The sequence below is a fragment of the Colobus angolensis genome, unplaced genomic scaffold, assembly GCF_000951035.1.
Source record: "Colobus angolensis palliatus isolate OR3802 unplaced genomic scaffold, Cang.pa_1.0 Scaffold24, whole genome shotgun sequence".
Classification (NCBI taxonomy): domain Eukaryota; kingdom Metazoa; phylum Chordata; class Mammalia; order Primates; family Cercopithecidae; genus Colobus; species Colobus angolensis.
This window is the reverse complement of record NW_012115599.1, coordinates 8,278,216-8,295,822: the sequence shown is the minus strand read 5'-3', so window position 1 is coordinate 8,295,822 and position 17,607 is coordinate 8,278,216. Positions and strand designations below refer to the sequence as shown.

The following is a 17,607-nucleotide window of genomic DNA, read 5'->3' as shown; positions in this document are numbered from 1 at the left end:
AATTGTAAGGTCAGTTGAAACCTGCTGCTAGATGATTGTTATGTTTGCCTTTGGTGAACTTCAGATTTCCTACAAGGGCAGAAAGCTGGAACTTTTTCAAACTTGCAGACTAGATTGTATGATTGTTTGGAGGCCTGCTTGCTAAATGAATAAATGTGTATGTGGCAGAATTAAGCCTTGACTTAATTACATTGTTATCAAATGGTGAGGGGAGGGATCTGTAGACTCCAACCACTTTTAACTCTTAGATGCCATTCATGTTTACTAGGAAGAACATAATAATTGCTAACAGTTATTATGTACCAAATTGGCTTAGGTACAGTCACAACTGAAGATTATGGAGTAACTGAGTTCCCTCTTTTAGAGTGGGCTTTGACCCATTAGATTACTTTAGTTCCATTTTTATGATATTCCAGGATCAGTCTTCTCAATTTTGCAATGGAGGCTAGTAAAGTATCTTCTAAGCAAACAACAATAAGAGCATAATACCTTTAATAATGTCTTCGCTTACTCTTATCATACCTCCTAAATTCAGTTTTTAAAATGCAGTGGGGCCACAGATGAAATGGATGTCCATGTGACAAGCACCTTTCTTTCCAGAGAGACGGGATCACTAGGCAGTGTGCAAAAAGACGGTAACCATGGCGGCGCTACTATCAATCCAGGACCACGGGGGAGACTCTTCAACTTTTTTAAATTTTTAAATTTTTTATTTTAGCACATTTTGCCACATGGGGCCTATTAGGATCGAAGGGAAAATGATTGCTACAGACATTGTGGAACTCGTGAGAATCCGCGGAGGCTCAGGATGGGACGGTCAGTTGAGCAAATCCTACCTTGCCGAGATGGGGTTTTCTCTCATTTCTGGTATTGGAAGACACAGTTTTGAAAACACAGTACAATAACAACTTGACAAAAAGAGCTTATACAGAGAAGGGAACTCCGGAATGAAATACCCTAACTGTTAATTATGTTTGTCTTTGGATGATGGAAATACGGACCATATTTTTCACTCAAGTTTTGTTTTTTTCCCAAATCATTTTAGTGTCCGATGCTATTATTTTGGGACATTCAGTATAGACTTCTTCAGCTTTGAGTGGGTTCAGAGTCCTCTATCTGAGCTCTGATCTGACCACAGGATGAGAGCAACCCAGGCTGACCCCTTGGGTATTGGAGGACCTTTTATAGGAGGAAAGAGCCCAGAGAGAGAAGAAATAGATTTTCTCAGAGAGATGGAGGCTTGAATCATCTTAATTTCCTATTGTAAGTGATGTGACCTTATTTTATATCTGAAGCTTCTAAAACAGGTCATGTTGGTCATGGAGGCATTTTTGCATGTCATTATATACTTTTCATGAAAAAAATACATATATATACACACACACACATATATATGTTAAAGTTCCGTTGTGTAAACACAATCACTAAAGTTAAATGTTACCTATTATGTCATTTAATGGCTATGTTATTGTTTAATTAATTATACTCCTGTAGCTGGAAACTGAAATCCCTTTCTTTTTTATTATATATTATGATGCAGATGATTATTCATACAGCTTTTTTGTCTTTGATAATAATAATGTTGGTTAGTACTTATAGAGACCTTTCTATGTGTTGGGTTTTGTGCTAAGCATTTTGCATTCTTTTATATAATCCTTACCACCACTCTATGATTAGATACAATTATTCTAGCCATTGTACAGATGAGAAAATAAAAACGTACCCCAGGGTTGTAGCCAGCCTTCTTACACTGTAGCCAGCACTACACGGCCACTTATCCAGTCTACTGACACTGGATGTTGTCCATGTTTTTACTTTTGCCTTTTATAAAATATTTTCCCATCTCAACTAGCAGAAGTCCACAAAAGTATTCCTAATGGAAACACATTATTCTAAAACGTGGCCAACCACTCTCTCATCAGATGTTTAGATCATTTCAATAGTTTGTCATTTAGTCCTTCACAAAACTGAGTTTTATTACTATTTTTCCTCAGTTGCTTTTAGGGAAGCAGCATCAGTGTCAACTCCCACCAGCAGTCTAGGAGAACGCAGCTTCTCTGCAATTACAATTTTTAAGAATTGACTGCCAGTATGATAGGTGGAAAATGAGATTTCATAATTTAAACAGCATTTCTTTGAGCATCAGAAAAGCAGCATGCTTTTCACAGTGTATTGACCTCGTGTACTTCTTCTTTGTGAATTGCCTCCATGAAGTTTGTTCTTTTGCTATTAGTGTGATCATCTTTTTCTTATTGACACATAAGAACTTTTTATATATGAAGAACACATATTTAATTTTAAATAAGTTTATATTTAATTTTAAATAAGTTTACATTTAATTTTAAATAAGTTTATATTTAATTTTAAATAAGTTTATATTTAAAAGGAAACATGATTAACATGCAAAGAAAGTACAAACAACAATGTCTTGGCTGGTCTCTAGTCTTGTTCTTCTCTAACTCCCTGTTTGTGTGGAAGAAAAAAATGCAAGTCTGATTAAGCCATTCTCCCTTTAATAGCTCCCAGTTGCATTTAGGAGCAACTCCCAAAAGGAGACTATGGAGCTTTTATGATGATCCTGCTTGACTCTCCAGACTCGGTTTTCTAATCCCCTGTATCTAATTCTAAGAGCCATTCATACTGAATTACTTTTAGTTTTCAGGAAGTGCCAAGCTCTCTCTTTGGGGCCTTTAGCATGTGCTGTATCCTCTGCCTGGAACTCTTTTCTAATTCTTCTTTCTTATAATGACTACTCATGATTCAGGTCTGGATTGGATACCACTTCCTTTAAACCAGTGGTTCTCAACCAGGGATGATTTTTGTTCCCAGGGGACATTTGGCAATGTCTAGAGACATTTTTGGTCATCATGCTGGAGGGGAGTTATGCCACCAACAGCTGGCAGAGGCTAGGGATGGTGCTGGATGTTCCTCAGCCCCCAGGACAGCCCTCCACAACAAAGAATTATCTGGCCCCAAATGCCAAGAGTGTGAGTTTGAAGGACTCTGGTCTAGATCTTAATGGTCTTTACCAACCCTTCCATCCACTCCCCACTATGTGTACACACACATATTACATATGCTATAACCACATAGATCCATATGCTATTCTAAGACTGGTTGGGTGTCTCTCCTGGGGCCTCCCAGGACTATCCTGTGCTTACTGCTTTCACAGCTCTACTACACTGTGTTATAACTGTCTTCTAGGCTAGAAGCTTCCTGAGAGAAGGAGCATGTTTTGCAACACCAGAGCCCAGATTAGGATCAGAATATATGATTGTCAGAAGCAGTATAGCATAGTATGGACTAGGGAGACAGAGGGCTGATATTTGAATCCCAGACTCTGCTACTTACTAGCTGTGTGACCTTGGACAAATTACTAACCTCTCTGTGCCTCCGTTTCCTCTTCTGTAAAATGAGGATATTAATAGTACCTACCACATAGCATTATTAGGAAGAATACATGGGCTAATATTCATAAGCTGCTTAGAGAACTAAGCTCTGTGTAAGAGTTAAATAAAGGAATGATAATGGAAAAAGCATTTAATCCATGCTTGTTGATAAATGACAGGTGTACGCCTCACTCTGCGTTCAGCCCTGTCTCACTCAGCGTGTGGCAATTTTTGCCAACCATTTAAAAAGTTTCTTCATAGTTCTTAATTTTCCTTGGCTCACATTATATCTTTAACTATCTCCGTAGTCACGAGCTGCTAATTTTCCTTAAAATATGTCCCTGTTTCTATTGTGTAAAGAGACAAATGAGAGTGAGCCACTCATCCGATCACAAACACACACCCCCCGACCTTGGAAACAACTTTCTTTTCAATAGAATGCACCTCTGGTTCCTAGTTTTGTGTGTGGCATATACCATGGAGACACCTGCACAAATGAATGTCTTTAGAAAGAGAGAGATTTATGCCAGGTACGTGGAACACAGTCTGAGCAGCACTGCATATCGTATCAAATCAGTGTGTGCTGTTACATATTTGAAGTTAATTTGACGTTGGAGCAAACAAAATGTGTTTATAGAATAGTTAGGCCTTATTCTCAATGCTGTGGCTGAAAAGTTTTATCACAATGACTGATCAGTGGTTTTCTTGTTTTTGAAATTCCATAGCAACACACAAAAATAAAGCTGTTGTGAATATACCAGTACTTATGTAATTCCAGTATCTTGTAGGAAGAGTACCTGGGGGCGAAGTCAACAAATTCTTAGTGGAACCTTCTCATTTCTTAGAATGTAATGTGGTTGGATGTTTGGAAATTGGTACGAAAGGGGAGAATCTTTTGTAAGCGTAGTCCAGTCTTCCAAAATAGCTATAAAATGTATGATCCTGCTCATCCTTTGTGTGTATGTGCATCTGCCTTATATAATGTGGCTTTGTTTCCTTACCATGTGGGGGAATTGGTTCAAGGTCTTGTGAAATGAATGCTTCCATCCAGATCAGCAACAGGAAACTTGACGTGAGAAAACAAACTGTGGGCATGCCATACTTGGTCAATTTTTTCAAAGAATTTTTTTTCTTTCAAGGAAGCTCATTAAGCTCCCTAAAATAGTGTACTTAATCATATATACAATAGAGGGGCCCTTTCATGGGGGTGCCACTCAATGCCTGAAAGATATGTCTAGGAGAGGGGGTCTTCAAGAGGCTGAAGGTATGCTGCAGGGGTAGACATGGAGACCCCCTCTGAGCACATCTCCCTCAGGTCATTCCCATCCACTGGACGGGCCTTTTTCTTTTTCTTGTTTGAAATTTAACTTTCATTTTGGAAACCACAAAAGTAATTACCTCGTGCTCTTTTGAAGTTCATGAGCATACATGTTGGATCTTTCTCTTGCACCTTGCATGTCGTTCCTCCTCCTCCTTATCAAGGCAAAACCTCCCAGCTGTGGTGGTGCAGACCTAGGACCCCATTCTCAACACCTGCTGTGCTATTAACACAGGTGGGGGCAGAGCAGATGGGTGCTAGGATGTCAGAGTCAAAGTGAGGACAAAGGGAGAAGAGCATCGCTGTCGAAGGGATGGAGCAGGATTGGGGTTGGGTAGAGGGAGGCAGTGCAGCAGACACCAGGTGTCAGCGCTGGTGTCAGGTGTGTTGCTCTTGTAGGAAGCCAGACTGTGCCTGATTCTCCAAGGCAGGAGCCAGTGCAGGGCCTGGGCAACTCAGAGCATACAGGGGAGAGTAGCCAAGTGGCTGCCCAGAAGAGTTAGGAGGGCAGGACCACCACCTGCGAGCCCACAGTGTTCCCACTGAAGAGGTCTTAAGGCTAATCTAACTCTTCTCCTGGAACCCCGTCTCCTCAGTTACTTTCTTAGGATATTCTGGTGTTTTTGCTGGGTGCTTCTACAAAGAACTTGTGTCCCTCCTGGTCTCCTTTAGAGTGAGGTGTGGATCACAGTCCTCAATTCTTAGAATTAGTGTCAGTTTCGTCTCTCCTCCACCTAATCCCAATCCCCCTTGACCTTGGCATACAGCATCCTGTTTCCCTGTGGTGTCTTGGTATCCTGAACCTCTCACTACTCATTTGATAACCTTGGGTGACTGTGGGCTCTGTGTGGCTGTCAAACTCTGGTGTCTGCTGCTAAGTATTATTTTAATTTATCTTCATCTAAATTCCTCGTAGTGCAGCTTTTGAAACATAAGATTGTCTTATTAAGAGGTACTTATTGTAAAGTAGAGTGAGCTGCACCTTTGATGAAGACAGAAGAGGCCAAGTTTGATGGGTTGGACATCGCTAGACAAAGACAGTAATTAATGACTTAATTGCCTCTTCATCCTTTCCTAAAAAAAAAAAAAAAAAAAAAAAAGGTTTTCTTCTTTTCCTTTAAAACTTACCAGGCTGAAAACTAGAATTCCCAATGCTATCTTATAGTTTTTTTTTTTTTAAAGACAAATGAAAAATAAATCAGAACACAATTTTTCTATTACATTTTCCTGTAACATCTTCCTCACTTTCTAGAATCATTGTCTATTGATTTTACCTTTAGTGGCTTTGGAAGTTGCAGCTATCTGTTTGTGGAGAGTTCAGTACCTCGTATGGATTTCCTTGTGTTAGTTTAAATGCTGATAAGATATGTGGCAAATTAATGAAATAAAAATAGCTTTGTCAATAAACAGAAGCGAAACTACTTTCAACATTTGTTCAGTACTCATTGCTTTTCAGGGCCTAGACAAAATTAGTGGGTAGGATTAAAGAATATATTCGTCTTTTATCCCATGTTTGAGTACTTGATCACAGAGGCGTGGTTTAATCCGAACATCAATAGCACCTTGTCAATTCCGTCAGACACAGCTGTCAAAGTGGACTTTGGGTTTGTGAGAGCTTTGTGTTTTATCCTTTTTTAAGGTCATGGAGTATTTTCTTTGATTTTTGATGCTGAAATCTTTCTTAATCTTCTAAACTTGGGAAACATCTGTTAAGATTTAATGGGATGGCTTTTGTCTTAAAATTAGAGCCCATCTTGCAAATCTCTCCACCTCCCTTCTCTTCCCAGCCCCCAATTAGGAAAATGGGGAGTGGGGGCAGAGGAAATGAAGCCCAGGTTCTTCATCGGACGGAAGTTCTCCGGTCAGTGTGTGAGTGTTAGAATGAATCTCAGGCCAGGAATGACACTTTTGAGGGCTGAATGCTATAAACCCAGTGTTCAATTTTATTTTGTTTCCTAGTGACATTAGCAATTTCCCTGTAGCGTGTCACTTAGTCTGGGATCTGAGTGGCAGATTTATGGGTCCTATTGAATAATGAAACAAAAATGATATAAGGAAGAGAAACAGCTGGAAATAGGAATTTTAACCTTTTCCCGTAAACCTCCTTGTTACTGGATTGCATGGTGTCAACAAAATTTAGTAGTTAAAATAGCTGGAGGTACAGTAACAGCCTCTAAAAATACATGCCTCCAAATATGTACAGACAGCTGTCATGTCTGTTGACAGAATATATGAGTCATTATCCTCATCAGTAGATACAAAATCATTGCCGTTTTCCTAATGTAGGTGCTTCATACCACATAATTGCTAGTGATTTTGGAGGTCCTTGGATAAAGTCACCGCCATTGTAATCATGGTGTTTTCATTTAGCTTGATTTTTATATTCTTAACCTGGATGTTAACACCTCAGCCAGAGCTCTTCACAGGGAAGTATTAAAGTATTCCCACTTATTGCTTCAGACACATTCCCACCTACCGTTGGCATGAAAGTCTGGACTAGAAACTTCTGTTCTGAATAAAGAAGGTGATCAAGGCCGGGCGCGGTGGTTCAAGCCTGTAATCCCAGCACTTTGGGAGGCTGAGGTGGGTGGATCACCTGAGGTGAGAAGTTTGAAACCAGCCTGACTAATATGATGAAACCCTGTCTCTACTAAAAATACAAAAATTAGCTGGGCTGTGGTGGTGCATGCCTGTAATCCCAGCTACTGGGGAGGCTTAGGTAGGAGAATCACCTGAACCCAGAAGACAGAGGTTGCAGTGAGCCCACTCCAGCCTGGGCAACAGAGGGAGACCCTGTCTCAAAACAAAACAAAACAAAACAAAAGTGATCAAGACCTTTCACACCAGAGGTGCCCATATTCCAATCTGAACCTTCTGTAAAGGTAGTATTAGAAAAATGTGTCTAATTCCTGAAAACTGGATGAATACCACCATCTGAGGATTTCTTGCCCCTTTTAAAAGGCAAGAAGGAGCCCCCATTGCACAGCATGTGGGAGGTGGAGCCTGGATAGGGGTTTTGGGATTCAAAGCCAATTCAGTGCCACATTTAGGAGCCAGGCATTTTCTGAGCCTCAAATTTTTAGTGGAAAATGGTAGTGATCATAACTACCTTATAGCATTGTGCAGATATGTCATGAAAGCACTGAAAATGTGCCTGTTATACAATAGATGATTGAAAAACCTTGGCTGATTCATGGCTTTCCTTCCCCTATTCTCTTTGTATTCTTCCCTCCACTGAAATCTTACCACCCTCCTCTCCCCACCTTCACACAAACATGCATCCTTGTCTGTTTTTCATTTAAAGGCTTCCAGATTTAGTTACCAGATTTTCTTATGAAATGGAAATAGAATGACAACCTCAGCTCCCTCTCCCCGGCTGTTCTCCAATTTGGTAAGTTCAAGAATTCTCATTGTTATAAACAAGAATAAAACATTAAAAGTTATGAATACTGTATCAGGCACTGTGTGAAGTGTTTATATGTATAATCGCATTTAATCCTCACAATGACCCTCTGAAATAGGTACAATTCTCATCCACATTTCATAGGGGAAGAAACTGAGGCTCAGAAAGGTTGAGTCGCTTGCCCAAGATCACACAGCTGAGAGTAGTGAAGCTAGGCCTTGACCCAGGCAGCCTGTCCCCAGAAGCAGCAGGAACAGCGTGCTCAGAGAGCAAGGCAGCCCCAGGGTCAGGCGGGGGCTGGAGGCCCCTTGGCTGCATCCTTTCTGCTGTGGTAGGCAGCGTCTACCACAGACTCAGTCCTCAAGCCGGGGAGGAAGGCCTCCCATGCAGCCGAGGTGGAGCAGGGACCACCCTTCTGGGAGGGCGTGCTGCTGTTCATAATATGAGAGTGGGGTCCTGTCAAGGGTTGTTGTTTTTCCCCCCTCTGCCTCTTCCTCCCACTTCTGACAAGGTTTTCAATTAGCAGCTTGTAGAGGCCCAGCCTGTGGTCCCCATTTCAAGCTATATGCATAACTGAACTCCCCAAGAGGGGATTAAAGGGCAGAGGAAGGTGGGGGGTGGAGGCTGAGGCCCCTTGAACGGGAGGACCGAAATGTGCTGTGGGTATGGGCTGAAAGTAACACCTCGCCTCGTTTAAACTTGAGTGGGGCCAGGGGTCACCTGGGAGGTGACTCTCACAGAGATGAAAGGGGAGATGACTGTGGCGGCAGGATACAGGGCCCCTGGGCTGGTGGTTGGGCCTCCCTGCCTCGTGTCTGGTTTCTGGTGGGATGGATACAAAACTGGTTCAGGGAACTGCTCAACTTTGTTGGTGCTTAGGAAGAAGGAACTTGCTCTCCATTTTGGGAGGTGAATGAAGCTCCCAGCTTCCTGGTGGCTCTACCCCATGGGAGGCCTTGGTCATTTGGAGCCTAGGCTGTGTGTTTAATGCCTGGACTACTTTGAGCCAGTGCCCTCTTCTCTGTCCAGAGCAGGGGGGACACCACTGTTCTGCAGGTGTTTCTGATGGCTGCCTCCTCTTCACTGCCAGGCTAGGTCTACACTTCATCCGGTAGCCACATTGACTTTCTTTTTATCTTTTGAAAGCAGGATCATTGTTTTAAGGAAGGAAAAAGTCAAGATGCACATGCTTCCCAACACACATAATATGCATTTGCCACCTCCAGCACAGAGCTTGTGATCCACCTGAAAACGAGGGCTTGTCCTGTGGAATGCCAGCAACGTGCTGTGGTCCACGCTGAAAGGAATGTCTCATTTGAACTTATATGGGGCCAGCAGTCATCTGAAAAATATGACGGATCAAAGCCAAATGCTGTGTTCTGTCATAGAGGGGTAAAGAGGATTTCTAAAAGAGGTTGTGAGCGGCCTTTAAATACCCAGTATGGGGTTGATGTCCCTTTCTTGTGATCCCCAGACACAGTTTGCTCTTGAAGAGGAATGAGGGCCTGGGATATGTCATTGATGGTCCTGAAAGGGATCTGCGTTTGAGTAGGTCGGAGAAGATGTTCTGGAAGTCCGGAGGCTGGGACACGCTCCCTTCTCTACAGGCTCCAGAGGGCTCTAAGGAGCAGTTCGAGATGGGTAATGAGGATCCAGGCCCTGGACCTGTTCTGTGGGGAAAAAAAGTGAGGAAAGTGAGTTTCTGGATAAATCATGGTGATCCTTGAATTTGAAGTTGTCCCCAAAGTTTATCCTCCTCATCAGAGCATATGGTCGTAGCTTCTGTTTTTTCTGTATTTTCCTTTTCTTCCCTGCCTTTTTTCCCTCCCACCTCACCACCCAACCCCTCTGCAGCCTCCCCCCGCCCCCCAGCAAACACATTCTTTTCCCCAGCCAACTGCTTGTTGAGGGCTGTGTGGGGGAACTAGTTCCCCACAAGACAGAGGAACATGTGAAAACAGGCCCTTGATGAAGCTGGACTCAGGGCCACCCACTGCCAACATTTTCTAGGTGAACAAGAATGAATTACAAACGCAGGCTGGACCTCGGTGCTCGGAGCCAAGCCAGCAAGAATTGCCTGTGTTGAGGACAGCGAGGGGGACACACACACACACACACACACACACACACACACACACACACACAGAAACTTGCCACCCAGGGAAGACTGTGAATCTCAATGGTGTTTCCCTACACATGGTTTCAGCATTTAAAACATCCTGCAAATGAGGCTTTTCCTGTTCTGCACAAGTGGGCTCTCCCCTTCTCCTGCATCTGACATCCCTGCCACCACCCACTGATTGGGCGGAATGATTTGATGGGGCATTCATCAGGAGGTTTGGGTCTCCCCGATGAGTAAATCCACTTGCTGGTATGAGTTCCATACATAAAAGGGAAAGTATCACATTTTCCTCTGAATTCTTGAGGAAATTGCTCTCATATACAACACCAACCTTTGGCTGCGCGACAGAGACGGAGTGTCGTTTGCATGCCATTACCAGGCTGTAAAGTCTGGTCAGGGCTGCCTTTTCGGAGTTTCCAATCTTTTGGGATCCTGGGAGGGTCACCCTGCGGGTCAGGTTTGTTTAGTCTGGTCCGTAATGGTGTAAAGTGGCCTTGACTGTTGAGCCTCCCTAAATAATGCCCTATCTGTTTGATACTTCAGCAGTCCCTCAGAGTTGTATATATGTTTCACTTTCTAATATTCGAGGCTGAATTGGATTTCATTGTTAATAGAAGGGAAATTGTTTCTAAAAACAACCTCATCTTGCTTTGAAAGTTAGCCAGAGTTCAGAGGGCCCCTGCATTTTAAGGGGTGATCTACATTTTCTCTGGGAAAATCATAGCACATTTCTGTGTTTTTGTATGCATGTTACTCACTCTTTGCAGCTTTTTAAAGGGATTCATCTGAACATATGTCACTTTAAAAAGCTTTGTATTAAAGTATAATGTGCATAGATAAGACAGCACATATAATAAGCATACAGTGAATTTTAACGAACCCAATACATTGTAGCAACTGACCCCAGATTAAGAAACAGAACATCGTCAGCACCCCAAAAGCCCCCTCATGCCTCTCCATGGGAACATATACTATTCTAAATTTCTCTTATTTATAATTTATTCAAGGTTTTCTATATTGCACCTTATTCTGTTTTTCTCAATGGTATAACATTCCCTGAATCATCATATACAAATAAGGGAAAAGAACTTGCCTGATCTGCTGGGTCATAATAAACAGCACCTATCTAGAATCCTTGAATATGGCATTGTAATGTCCTATGGAGCTTTGTAAATTCATCAATATCTTGCCAAAGTGGGGTTCATTTTTATAGGAATCCTTTTAGATGCTCAGAGCTTGCTTCTTTGTCTATTGTACACAAGAAAAGCCTGGTTTCACAGACGAGTCTAAATAGCATTGGTCTATCTAGCTCACATCCTAGTTTTGTGAAATATTATCTTTATTTAATTTATTTTATTTTATTTTTTTGAGACAGGGTCTTACTCTGTCACCCAGGCTGGAGTGCGGTGGTGCAATCTTGGCTCACTGCAGGCTCTACCTCCTGGTTTTAAGCAATTCTTATGCCTCAGCTTCCTGAATATCTGGGACTACAGGCGTGCACCACCACGCCTGGCTAATTTTTGTATTTTTAGTGAATTTGGGGTTTGGCTATGTTGGCCAGACTGGTTTCAAATTCCTGACCTCAAGTGATCTGCCCGCTTTGGCCTCTCAAAGTGCTGGGATTACAGGCATGGGCCACTGTGCCCAGCCCTTGTTTTGTGAAATACTATCAAACCCACTTTATGAATGTTAAGTAATTAAGTCCTTCGGGGTAGAGAGAATAGTGGTGGAAGAAAGTTATTCATTGCAAACATTTTTGCTCGGAGGCTTTTAGAAGTAAATAGGTTCTCCTCCCCAATCCCACTATATTTCAGAAGGAATCTTGTTCGAAGCCCTATAAATGGACTTCTCCCCTCCTTTTTAAAAGTAGTTCAATTTCTTTCTTCCCAAGCTCCTCAGCTCCCAGAGCAGCTTTCATTACGGCAACATAAATAAAAAGTGACATAAAATTATACAGCCCTGTGTAAAGTAGTTTAAGGAAAATGTCTTTTATGGCAGCTTTTATGGTTTCACCAATTAGTTATTAGATTTTCTCCATTTTTAATTCGCTGTCCTGCATGTGCGTTCTGAAAGGTTTCTTCCCCGCTTTCATCTCTTAGTAGTAACAGGGCTGGGGGGCATTGAGCCCTGTTTAGCTGACTTTCTTGTTTCATGAAGGCTTTCATGACAGCCTGTTGCTAGATGTGGGCAGAGCAAGTCCCCTGGGAGGGAAGCCAGTGTTGAGCCGTTCTGTGACGTGAGCAGAGTTTCACCCCACCTTCCTGTATGAACACTCAGCGTCCTGTCTCCTGCTGAGGGTAGCAGCAGGCCGGCTACAGGATCCCATCACAGCAGGTGGACCTTAAGCTGATAGATCCTGAATTTTTAGTAACTTTCCAAACATTCCTGGGGAGTGAGAATAACAGAGATTTACTGCTGCCAAAATTTAATCATGCAGAAAAAGCAAAATTTAGATCGGCATATAGATTATTTTTTAATGCGACCGCTCGACAGTGGAGAACAAGGAAGTTGAATACTCAGCGCAGCCGAGTCTAGACCGCTGCAATTTGATTCATTTAGGGGAATTGTATTAGGCTTTCGCTTTGGCTTGGGCTGGGTTGTATCTGTTTGGAAGTGCATGATGTCATCGTGTCAAGCGTGTCATAGCCACGGCATTCTGGTATTTATGTTGACTTCAGATCTAGCCCAGAGTACATGGCAGGCTCAATTTATTGCTACTTTAACTTTGTTTAGTTATGGAGAGGCTTTATTTATGTTGGTAAATTTCAGACAGTGGCCAAAAGTAACCGCACAATGAAAAGGCCTGCCAGATTCATCATCGATAAATCACCTTGTTGCTGAGTTTCTTTAATTAAGGAAAAATTCCGTCTGTGGATCCCTGTGGTTGCTGGAAGGAAAGGAGGGTGGGGAGTACTTTGATTAATCCATCTATCAGCCTGGCTTTGGAAAGTGAGTCTCCTGTTTCTGATTGTAGCTGGGCAAAGATCTAAATAAAAATTTATCTTGTCAAAACCTATGGGCTAACTGAAAGCAAATAAAGAAGTTTTATGGCATCCACATAAAGTTAAATAAATAACGAGAAAGTGCAGTACGTCCTACGGACATTTTTCAGTACAGTACGTGGCTCTGTTCTTTGGGGAGAACTCATTAACTTAAAAAAAATTACCTTTAATGGGCCACTCGTTATCGTCATCATCAAATGCTTTGCTTATCTAATGTTCCAGTGTTTAATACCTGATTAAAACCAAAGACGGGGGCTCATGGCTTGGTGCTGTTGGAACTACCCAGGATAGAACGCACGGCAGGTGGGGCTTCTAAAGGGTAAAATATGGACGTTGCAGACAGCACTGCAAGTATCTGGGGGAGCTTTTAAAATGGATCCCTCTAGAAGTTAACTGACCTTCCTGAGGATGACATAGTGTTGCAGGGGGAGGGCAACAGGGTGAAGCTTTTTGTGTCTGAATGAACAAGGGACTTCATCTCTGGTTGAACTTACCTTTCATGTGGCGGCTTCTCTCTGCTAGAAAAAGTCTAGAAAAATATATTGGGATTGGAAGCCTCTTTTCACCAAATGCAGTTTAAGCAGACTTCTGTCTGGGTTTGGGCTCATGGTGGAGTCCATTTTATTTCTAGGTAAAAAAAAGTCCTTGAATCAGACAAAAGACAACAGGTAGTGATGGAGAAGGCCAATTCTCTTACTAGCACATACTTCGAAGTATTTGCTTTTCCTTTTTAGGTTATGGAAAGGAGGCTGTCTTGATACCAAGCTTCAGGATCCACCCACAGGAAAAGGCAATTTCTCAAGTGTTGAGTCTTGGCGCACAATGCATTAGGCAATCAGCCCCTGTCTGTTTGATGGAGTTGTACAATAAACATGAGCTTGGGGGAATCAGGAACATTTCGAGAAGCATCTCTGGTGGAATCCTGATGCTGGAGGCCTCTACTTTGGGATGTGACATTTTTGGGTTGGCTGACTAAAGCTATTCCTGGAGGTCAGCTGGTGGTTTTGCAAGTTCTTGGCTTTTTCCTGCATTCTGTCATTGTGCCTTGACTGTTTTAGTGGGGCAGGATTCCCCATGACTGAGGATGGTGGTCGTGGTGATGGTGTGAACAGTAAGACTGCCCTCTGCATCAGGTTAGGAGATGTGGGAATGAGACAGAGATGGAGGGGTAAGTTCTGACTTAATCAACCGGATCAGCCTCACTAAACCAGGTAGGTTTCAAGCATTCCCAGACACTAACCCTACTCTTAAATCTGCAATGCAACTTTGGTGATTTTAGCCTTCTGGAAGACCTTTCCTTAGGTTAGTGCGACAACAATTTGCTTAAATGTGGGACAATGTAAGGTTCTCTTGGAGTCACCTTAGTCTGCCTAATTTAGTACATCAGAAAGGGCACTTTGATTTATCCCAACATGGAGGTCAGAGATTAACAACAGGACAACAAGCGTATACTAAACTCTTGCCATGAATGTAGCAAGTGCAGTGCAGTGTGTAGACGCCATAGAATCCTGTCATGGCCTTTGCCCTGAAGAGGCTTCTGATTTTGAAGAGGTAGGATTTATATAACTGTTAGATTGAAAGTGAGGACTCCTGCAGATGCAGTTGTAAAATGTTGTCATCTTTTCCTTCTAAGCCTGGGCTGTGGGGTTAGCTCTCCATTCCCTGGGTTGGATCTAGAGAAAGTTCCATCATTTTTCTGGCTACTCCAGGATCTTTTGTTTGCAAAAATGTTCTTAATTCAGTATTATCACAGTGGTTTTCAACCCGGCCCATCAGAATTGCCCGGGCAGCTCTTAAAAAATATTGATGCCCAGGCTACCCCCAAGACTAGTGAAATAAGAATCTTCGGTGATGAAAAAAAAAAAGAATCTTTGAGGATGAAGCCCAGATATCAGTATTTTTAAAGCTTCCCAGGAATTCCAGATGGATAGCCAGGGTTGAGAACCACAGAAATGAAATGTGCAATTCTAGATAAATCATGAAAAATTCCAATTTTATTTAAAATGAAAACCTCTCCTGTTCTCTTTCTCTGGCCTACAATTCTGAGTTAGGGAGGAAGGCTTGAGAAGCCTTGACTTCTCACCTGACCTTACAAGTGTTTTCCTCCTAGCCAGCTTGCTCACCGATGTTGCTGACTGCTCTGAGGTTGGGGTGGGCAGGAGGGGAGGACAGCTAATGGCTGGGAGAGTCTCATGTGACAGGCATCAGTGCCGCCTGACATGGCTTCTTGTGGCTGTGGGAGAAGTTTGAAGTTGATTTGCTTTGGGGACAGAAGCAAAAATTTGTGTATTCTTCGGAGATTGCCTTTCATCTCTGGGAGTCTCTTCTCTACAGTTTCTTTGGTTTTCCAGTGATCTGACTCACACAGAGAGACTCTGCTGTGTCCCAGTGGCCCCCAGGAGGCCATCTTAGACAAAGTCCCTTAAGAGGATGCCAGGCCAGCTCTCCCTCAGTCATGCAGGCCCTCCTCTCCTCTCTGCTTTCAGCCCTGGTACCCACCCTTTCCCTTTAGGCTCATTCATCCAGCATTCTGGCGCCACCCTCTGGTACCCCACAGACTTCTGGGGACCTTGAACAAGCTTGATTGTGTCTCCCGGAAGCTCATTCCACCAGGTTTGAGGTGAGGGGAAATACCACTTTGGCAGAAAACACTAGTTGTCCCCCAATTTTTTTTCCATTTGTTCTCCTACAGTGAAAGAGTGAGTTTCGTCTGCAAACGTGGCTTTTCAGAATAAAGACAACATTTCTCAGTTTCCCTAGCAGCTAACCACCATGGGACTAAACTCTGATCAATGGCGTACTGAGTCCCATTGTCATGATACTAAATTCTGATCAATGGCATATTGGGTACATGCAGTGTAGGCAACTTCCAGGAAATATCTTCGAAAGGAGATGGCATGGCCTTCTCCTCAACCCGCTTTTTCACTGGATGGAAGGCAGTTGGCTGAGATCTTGGTTGCAGAAGTGGGAGCAGCATGTTGAGGAGGTCAGGCAGTAGGCAGGAAGCAGCCTGGGCCCCTGATTAGTCATACACACACTGACTACTGAAACGTGCATGTGTGAGAGAAAAAAACTTCCATCTTTTAAAACCCACTGTTCATTATTGGTAAAGCCTGAGTCCTGTCCTGTCTCTCTCTCTCTCTCCCCACCGGACAGCATGAGCTTCACCACTCGCTCCATCTTCTCCACCAACTACCAGTCCCTGGGCTCTGTCCAGGCACCCAGCTAAGACGCCCGGCCAGTCAGCAGCGTGGCCAGCATCTATGCAGGTGTTGGGGGCTCTGGTTCCCAGATCTCTGTGTCTCCCTCCACCAGTTTCCGGAGTGGCATGGGGTCTGGGGCCCTGACCGTGGGGATGGCCGGGGGTCTGGCAGGACGGGAGACATCCAGAACAAGAAGGAGACCATGCAAAGCCTGAATGACCGCCTGGCCTCCTACCTAGACAGAGTGAGGAGCCTGGAGACCAAGAATCAGAAGCTGGAGAGCAAAATCTGGGCACACCTGGAGAAGAAGGGGCCCCAGGTCAGAGACTGGCCATGCGCCAGTCTGTGGAGAGCAACATCCATGGGCTCCGCAAGGTCATTGATGACACCAATGTCACTCGGCTGCAGCTGGAGGCAGAGATCGAGGCTCTCAAGGAGGGGCTGCTCTTCATGAAGAAGAACCAAGAAGGGAAAATAAAAGGCCTATAAGCCCAGATTGCCAACTCTGGGTTGACTGTGGAGGTAGATGTCCCCAAATCTCAGGACCTCACCAAGATCATGGCAGACATCTGGGCCCAATATGATAAGCTGGCTCAGAAGAGCCAAGAGGAGCTGGACAACTACTGGTCTCAGCAGATTGAGGAGAGCATCACAGTAGTCACCATGCAGTCCACCAAGGTTGGAGCTGCTAAGATGACACTCACGGAGCTACTTGGAGATCAACCTGGACTCCATGAGAAATCTGAAGGCCAGCTTGGAGAACGGCCTGAGGAAGGTGGAGGCCTGGTACGCCCTGCAGATGGAGCAGTTCAACAGGATCCTGCTGCACCTGGAGTCAGAGCTGGCACAGACCTGCGCCAGGGCAACAGTGCCATGCCTAGAAGTACGAGGCCCTACTGAGCATCAAGGTCAAGCTGGAGGCTGAGATTGCCATCTACCACTGCCTGATGGAAGATGGCAAGGACTTCAATCTTGGTGATGCCCTGGACAGCAGCAACTCCATGCAAACCATCCAAAAGACCACCACCCGCTGGATAGTGGATGGCAAAGTGGGGTCTGAGACCAACAACACCAAAGTTCTGAGACATTAAGTCAGCAGAACCAGAGGACCCTTTGGGGAGCAGGAGGCCAGTGAAAAGTTCAGAGGTTAAAAAAAAAAAAAAAAAAAAA

General features: G+C 43.7%; 1 pseudogene; it reads left to right on the top strand.

Moving 5' to 3' along the window:
* Window positions 1-731: 731 nt before the first annotated feature.
* Window positions 732-17,528, top strand: LOC105514254 (annotated as a pseudogene).
* Window positions 17,529-17,607: the final 79 nt, after the last annotated feature.